An 8683-nucleotide genomic window follows, 5' to 3' on the forward strand; every position below is an offset into this window, starting at 1 on the left:
CTACTTCTGAATGTGACTCAGACAAAAGAAGACAACAGGAAAGCACTTTGCTGGAGACCATGAGGAGGAAGCTCATTCAATCCAAGGTACTTGTTGATCAGCTACATTCTACCTGGCCCAGAAGAAATAAGGAAGAGAAAATAAAAAGCAAAAAGGGATGGCTAAAATGAGCAGTACTAATTGGTGGCCCGCCCAGGAGGAAAACAAGGATTTAATAGCTATGATACTTTAACTTTTAGAGCATTTCTAACTTTTCAAAGTAATTTTACGTATAATATCTCTTTGTATCCTTCTAGCAGGAGTGCAGGAAGGATTGTTTTCATTTGTATTGTTATTATCCTAATTATTACTTCTGTTTAACAGAGACCAAGGTCAGGGCTGGAAGAATCTGGCAAATCACCTTGTACACATGAGAGCAAGTGGCTTTTGTCCTTTGAGACTCTTCTGTTTTACACATTATGAAGTACAATTTTCCCAAGGTCCCTCTCAGTGAGTTCAAGATGGAACATAGTTAGAAAGCGAGGAAGATAAGGGACTGGGCAACAAATGGGGTACAAGGGGGGGGGGGAAGCAAATGGTTCCACATGTGGGCTGTGAACAGAAGTGCCAGGACCATGCTAGAGGCAACTGCATGAAACTGGGTCAGCCTACTGACCTCATAGCCAGCTGGACAGGGGGTGGTTGGGTTGTCAAGATCTAACCAGAAGATTCTAAGAAACATGAGGTTTACTGAAAAATGGGTGAAGCTACACCAGCAAACACCCATTTATGGTCCCCAACCCAGATTAGGACATATTAGGGAAAACTCTTTTGGTGGCAGACAAAAATTTTTCATCATTGTAGAGAGTTCTACTGGACACTGCTGGTCTAGACTAGATTTGAAATTATCTAGGCAGTATATGATAACAGGGTCCCCTCATCACCCGGGCCCTAAAGCAGCAGTATGATTCTGAGCCAAGTCCTCACTTGGTAGAGCTAACAGATCTGCTTACAGGACTCCCCAGGGAGGCCATGTGCTGATCCATAGGACAGCATGTGCCCATAGAAGTGTAAGTGGCTAAAAAGGAAGCTACCTAGTAAACACTGGAGGTACATCTTCCCCTTTTCCAGACAATGCAATTCCAATTCAAAAGTCCAGGACTCCCTTGGTGTTCCAGTGGTTAAGACTCCACACTTCCACTACAGCTGGGCACAGGTTCAATCCCTGATGGAGGAACTAAGATCCCGCATGGCACGTGGTGCTGCCAAAAAAATAAAAGGAAATTCAAAAGTCCTTTTAGAATTTCTGCATTGTTGCCCCCCACCCAGCTTCACCCATTGCTTAAAGGTCTCACAAGGCCAGTTGGCAATAACGATTAGACTAAAGGAGAGACAAGGATCTCCTCAAGAAAAATCCTGCTCTTGCACCTTAGGACATGAATCTTTATTCCCAGAGACTTGCATTTTCTTCTCTCAGCATTAGGAAGAATGGTATCAAAGCTCCTTTGCCCACTTACTGGGAATCTGGGTTGGGGACAACAAACAGGTGCTTGTTTGTGTAGCATCAGCCATTTTTCATTAATCCCCACATTTCTTAGAATCTTCTTGCTGCACCTTCACAACACAACCATCCTGTGGAATATATACCTCACTTTACACACTAGTTGACTGTCCCATGTGATTTTAGCCCAGCCCAGGAAAGTCTTGGGCCAATCCAAGCAAGTGCCAAGACATCAGAGCCAAAAGTAGTAATTGGTTTGTGACATTACTATGAAGGCTGGAGTCAAAATGAACTAGGAAGATAATGAGATATATGGACATAAATATGACTCAGAAATAGAAGACTCAGGTGAGGAACCAAGGACCAGGACAAAAGATGGAACGTGTTTTTACAAAAAAGAGACAGAGAGAGATGAATGGCCTGGCTACTGTTAACCAAAATTTCAGAAATGGAGACGTGATTGAAATAAAGAGGCATGTATTTGGGGTTTGTTAGGACTGTAGCCCAGGACACACAGATCCAAGAAGCAGTTAAATTATGTTCTGCTGAACTCCAAAATGGAGGAGGCTTATAAAGGCAAAACACCACAAGGTTGCATAAATTGTTTGTCCAGAATTAGGATTGGAGCTAGCAAGAAGTATGTGTGCTTGTTAAACAAGGATTGGCTGGGGTCTGAAATGATTACATAGTTGCAAAGGGCAGAGTAGGGGTGACTTTGAAACTACAAGGTTGTAGCTAGCAGCTGCTAACAGGTATTGTTTTGAAAATGGCGGGAGGTGTCCTTGAGTCTGATGCAGTTTAGAGAAATTCAGCTTCTCAGTGATGCAGAAACATGTTCTGAAACTGTATCCACAATGGCTACCTGGTTCCATTTTGGATCCCTGAACCACAGTTACTCCATTTTGATTTTTAAATGATCTTAAATATGTAATCAGTACAAGGAATGCACCAAAACAAACAGTCTAGGACCCCCACAGAACTGTGCTTGGGGGTCCAGTCCATCAGGGTGGTCATCTGCCCACAATGTCTCTTCTAAATCTGTTGGCCACACTGCCCTTTGGCCATAACAGTTCATCACATCTTGGACCTGATATACACAGTCAACAAAGCCAGAAGCTACATTTGGGGCTTTTCTTTGCTCTCCCTCCATTCCACCATACTCATGTCCCTTCTAGATTGTACAGTACAAATCCTGAATCTAGAACTAGATTAGCTGGTAACCTCACCTCCTTAGAATGTAGCTGAAAACAAAGTCTGAGAAAATAACATGTATAAAAGCCTCCAAACAACCAAAATGATGGTGTTAAAGTTACTGCAGTCTATTTGTGGGATTAGTCTTCAATCTCTCATTCAGAATTTACTGATCTTATTTTATACCCCACAGTTACAAGTTAAACTATCTGGTTCATCAGTACAAAGCAAATGCAAGAAAAAAATTAGGGAAAGGAGACCAAATATTATAAAAGAGACATCAGGTCAACTCACAAAGCACAAGTTGAAACCATTTGGTATAGTATTAAACTATTCTACTTCGTAACAGTAGCTTCCAGTAATTAGCACAAAATGATTATATATTGTCCAGTTTTCTCTGCTTAAGTCACAGATTTGTCATAGTAATTCAGAGATTAAAGATACTGGCTTATGTGCTAAGCTGTATCTCTTTTTCATTTTATTTTCATTTTTTATGTTACTCTTGAAGAAAGGAGGAAGAAGTTACTTTCTTCTCTAAAGACCCAGTGGAGGTGGATCCTGTAAAATGATGACCCAGTTCCAGAAAGTGGAATGAATGTCACCAGAGGCAGCAGGGAGGTAGAAATGAGAAGTCATTTTTTAATGCCTGCAGAATTTCTGTTCAGGATGATGAAAAAGTCCTGGAAACGGATAGTGGAGACAGTTGTACAACATAGTAAATACAATTAATGCCACCTAAATTGTACACTTAAAATGATCAAAATGGTACATTTGATGTTATATACATTTTACCACAATAAAAATAAAATAATTAATTAATTAAAGATTAAAAGGCGGCCCAGCTAAAGGGCTAGAGACAGAGGTGAGGGAAGGAAAAAACCTCCAGGAAGAAACTCTAGGAGGCATGATCCCTACCATACAGTTTGAATTTTCCTTTTCTGCATGGTAATTACCACCTGTTCTCACCAAGTCTGCAGGTAAAGACTGTTCTAGACTGTTCTTTGGGGAGAAAAAGTAGACCACTTCTGGACTATGATGAGAGCACAGTGGTCACCTGGAGAAACAGTAATGAGAAAAAGTATTGACCAGCAGAGCAGCTGTTGACTGAGGCTGCAGGTGGGAATGAAAGGATATAGATGACATGTGAGCATGCCCTGGAGCCTCTCAGGAACTGCAATTCTCTCACAGGCTGGACCCCCACAGGCTGTGAGCCAGGTACTAAAGGCTGGACCACTGGCTACAACCCTAACTTCTTCCCTGGTACCAGCATCTTCTCAAATTTCTGCCCAGCCTGGTTCCACTACCTGCTCTGTGTCACTGGCAGCCTCTTGGGGACACTTTGTATTTGAATCCAATGTTACCCAGAGTCCTCCTGCAGCTGAAACATTCTGGTCACCTTCCCTCCCCCAATCCATCCAATCCTCCTCATGTCCTGTTCCCCCTACAGTTATCGCCACACTCCCTCCTAGGATCCCCACTGAAGCCAGCTTTGCCTAAGCCCCAGGAAGGATCACAGAGTTCTACTGTGGCTGTCACCTCTTCCTCAAGCACAGAGCCACCTCTGCTGGACCAGAGCTCCATCCAAATACAATCTTTTCAACTCTATTGTTCACCAGGGGCTAAAGTAAGTCCAGGAGAATCTCACTGCTCAGGTACTACACCTTCCTCCACTTGGTCCTAGGTGCCATCATTATCAAAATACAACACTTAGAGTCCCCGCAATATGGGATAGTGTGGGGCTGACTGGCCCCTGGTAGCACTCTGTGTGACCCCTCTTGAAAGTGGCAGAAGGATCTAACACCAGCCATGGGTGCTGCTTAATTTTCTTCCTATTTAGGGCTCCCTGGATACAGCTACCTGGATACAGCTAGGCATGAGATGTCTGTATCACTCAGGGCCCCAGCATCCTGAACTGAGATGTCACATGCAATTTTGGATAATTTGAGAGCAGTTTACTAATGGAGTATTTACAAAAGTGTAGGCAAGGAGTAGGGACTTCACAAGGAATAGGGTGGTATCCCAAAGTCAGAAACAGCCTTCATCTCACCCCCTAGGACTGAAGGGATGAAGGACGATGTGATTAAGGGAACTCAAAGATGAGGAGGCTAAGTTGAGAGGAGGTCTGCCAAGAGCTGAGGCCTTTAGTCAAGGGCCACAGCTACTTGTGGCGATCCCACAGGGTGAAAGGAAATTTACATTGGCTTGACTCTCCCTCTCTTCTTCCCATCTCCCATGAGACTCCCCATTGAAGGAAGCCCACTGATATAAGGGCATGCAGGTCAGCTTCCAAGAGCACGGTAGCATGGAGAAAGGTGCAGGTGGATGATAACCAGCACAGTGCCCCTGCCCTTGGTAACGGAACATCACTCACCTGCATAACGCTGACTAATAGGTACCCACAGTGCTGGTGACAGGGTAGGAAGGGGAGGGAAGACTAAAGTAATCTTTGCCCTGCAGAGTTTCAAACCTAGACATTGAGACACAAACCCAAAGAAGGCAGATTAAAGATCTAAGCAAGCCAGATTTTCCTGGCCACATTTACTGCCCCCGACACTGGGTACAGCTCCCTCTCTCCTTCCCTACCCTCTCACTCACTGGCTAGTTTCCCATCCCAAAATAGTGTTAACAACACAATTTTCAAAATCAACCCACAAAGACATAAATAGACAGTTTATAGACAAAGAAATACAAATGACTTATCAACATATGAAAATATACTCAATCTCATAATTTATGAATTGCTATTTTTTAAACCTCTTATACTGGCAAAGATTAAAAGATTCGATGATACATAATATCTGCATGGTTATGAAGAAACTATTGGAAGCAATATAAATTAATGAAATTTCTTTGGAGGATCATAAATTTAAGATTTACATATTGGTTAATTTAGCAATCTTACTTCTAGAAATGCATCCTATAAATACCCTCCCACATGCAAGCAAAAAACTGAACAAAGATACTTGTTGCCACATTGTATATAAAAGCAAGGATTTTGGATTAGGATTGGAAAAATCCTAATTGTTTACGAATAGGGGAATAGTTAAATAAATATAGTTTGTACACACAGTGTAATACTACATAACAGACTTTAAAAATAGATACATATTGTGCTGGTAAGGAAACATCTCTAAGATATGTTATTATGTAAAAAGTAAATTACAGAACAATAAGCGCAGTATGCCCTATTTGTGGAGGCTTTTGGGTTTTGGGGTGGGGATGAGGTTTGCTTTTTTTTGGATGGAGCCATAATCAACTAGAATAGGACCATGATAAAAGTTAGTTCATTCTTTCCCACCTCTTCTGCTTAAACTTGTGGACTTGTTCTTTTTCCACACTCCAGGTGAAGTTGCTGGCAGGTCCTACAGTTTCCAGCCACTCCTAGATAATTTAAAAGCCCCCAGTCACATTCAGTCATAATAAAAATCTCATTTTAGTAATATAACAATCCATCCGGTGTAGTAGCTAAAACTCCAGTCTCATCCAATGTCAAACTTCTCCCTTCTGGGCCTTCCCTAGTGGCGTATTGGTTAAGTATCTTCCTGCCAATGCAGGGGACACAGGTTTGAGCCCTGGGCGGGGGAGGCCCCACATGCCATGGAGCAACTAAGCCCATATACCACAACTACTGAGCCCACATGCCTAGAGCCCATGCTCCACAACAAGAGAAGCCACTGCAGTGAGAAACCTGCGCACTGCAATGAAGAGTAGCCCTCGCTCACCACACCTAGAGAAAGCCCATGCACAGCAAGGAAGACCCAACATAACCAAAATAAAATTAAATAAATAAGTAAATAAATAATATAAGAAATCTTAAAAACACACACACACACACAAAAAACTCCTCCCTTCTCTGTCAGTTCTAGGCCTGTTGTCTGCAGGTTGGTGCTGCTGGGGGAGAGGCTATGGTGGGGCAAGTTTGCCTGCTCTCTCTTCCCCACTCACAATCCCCAGTCGTTTGCTGACTGCAGTTTCTGACCCCCACCCCCACCCCTGCCTCCACCTTAGAGTGCAGGGGAAGAGGGCCTGTAGGGAGAGGGTGGTCTTCTATGGCTGATGCAGAGATAACAGAGCCTAGCTCTGAGTGTGAAAGATGTAGAGTTTCTAGGTGTTTTACAGAGAGCCATTATAAGATTTGATGTTTCTTTTTTTCCCTCCCTTTTTGAAGCTCCTCCCACTGAGAACTGATAGCTATGGTATCTTTGCCCCAGGAGCTTCCCTGTGTCTGGCTATAGACAATCTCTTCCTCAGGCCCACATATTCACTCTGTTCAGATCACATGGTCCCAACAGGAAATCTTCCTTGGTGGAACCCAACAACCCTAGGCTACACCCCAAACCCAACAGAATCCACACCTGGTCCCCTCAAAACATGCATTTTTGCTCCACAACTCCTGAAAATGCAGCTCAATTCTAATGTAGCCACCTCTCTTCACTCAACCCCCAGGTAGGCAGTTCAAAACAGCCATTTCATCTTCTGCAGATAGAAACAGATGCAACTTTGTTTCTGATAAATGCCAGGTAACAGGGTCCAGTCCTCTGGGAGATGGCCTTGAAGCTTGCTCACTTGGCCAAGCACACTGACAACACTCTCTGAAGAGATCTCTCAGCCTCTACACCCACTACTCTTATTGGCCAGGAGAGGGTTGTTAATATAGCCAATCCTCTCTCACAGTTTCTCAGCACAACCTACAAAGGCAGTTGAACCAGTGTAAGTATAAGGTATCTATTGTACTTTTGCAGGCCTTTAGGCCTCACTCAAGAGGAAGAAAGAGTACCACTTCAACAACTTATTGCATATACATATATCCAGGTATAAGCAAAACCAAAACCAAAAACAACTTCTGTAAGGATTATACAAGAAATCATGCACAGTGATAAAACTCTGGCTGAGAGTGAATTGGGAGACCAGGATGAGAAAGAAATTTACCTTTGATTGTTTATCTTTCTATACTTTTAATCATTTTTATAATGGCATATATAACTTTTAAAACTAAACAAAAATCTAGTTAATACACTTTAAAATATGAGAGAGATTTATATACCTCAAGATCAAAGAAGGCTTCATTGATACAATGGTAAGTAAAAAACCAAACAGTTACAAAATGTATTAGAAAATATAATCTCATTTATAATAGCAACCAAAGAGGTAAAATACAAGACAAGGGCAAAATCTGTCAAAAGTAAATTTTAAAATTCTACTGAGGAACAGAATTGAATGTTTGAATAAATGGAAATAATTTATTGAATAATTGAATAAATGGAAAGACATACTCTGTTCTTGAAAGACTTAATAGTTTAAAGATGTCAATTCTCCCTAAATTAAATGATAAAAGTATACAATCTCAATAAAATGCCAATGGATTTTGGAGGGAGGTAACGGGGGAGACTAGGCAAGTTGATTATAAAATTCATATAAAAAATAAAAATTAAAGATGGACTAGGAAAACCCTTTTAGGCCAACCAGATAGCAGAATGCTTTGTACTCTTATGGCAGTTAAAACCATTTGACAAATTTCTGAGCAAATACAACCATCCAAAATGCCACCACCAAAAGAAGAGTGAAGTAATAAAAGTGTAAACCAAAAATCCAAAGAGAATGGGAGGAACAGAGGAAGCTATAAACTGGATGCTTTATCGAGAAGAGGGGAAATAAGAATGAGGAGGGGTTTTCCCCCAATAGACCCTGGAAAAGCCTCAGGACACAGAGGAACAACCTTCTGAGGAAGATAGGATGAGGCAAGGGACTAAAAACATAGAGATTAGTGGAAAGTCTATTTACAGGGATATCCGAATCCCCTGCATCCCTTCTCCAAGCTTAGCAAGGTAAATAATGTCCCCCACTCTCCCACCAGATAACACTGATTTATTTTCTGGGAAAACAGAAACTGAAAAGTAAAATGACTTTCAATCTAGCATCTAGCCTATATGCAGCCAAACTAACAAGTCAACATGTGGCTGGAATAAAGACATATTTAGACATGCAATGTCTCAGAGAACATACCATCCTGAA

The sequence above is a fragment of the Hippopotamus amphibius genome, chromosome 7, assembly GCF_030028045.1.
Source record: "Hippopotamus amphibius kiboko isolate mHipAmp2 chromosome 7, mHipAmp2.hap2, whole genome shotgun sequence".
NCBI lineage: Eukaryota > Metazoa > Chordata > Mammalia > Artiodactyla > Hippopotamidae > Hippopotamus > Hippopotamus amphibius.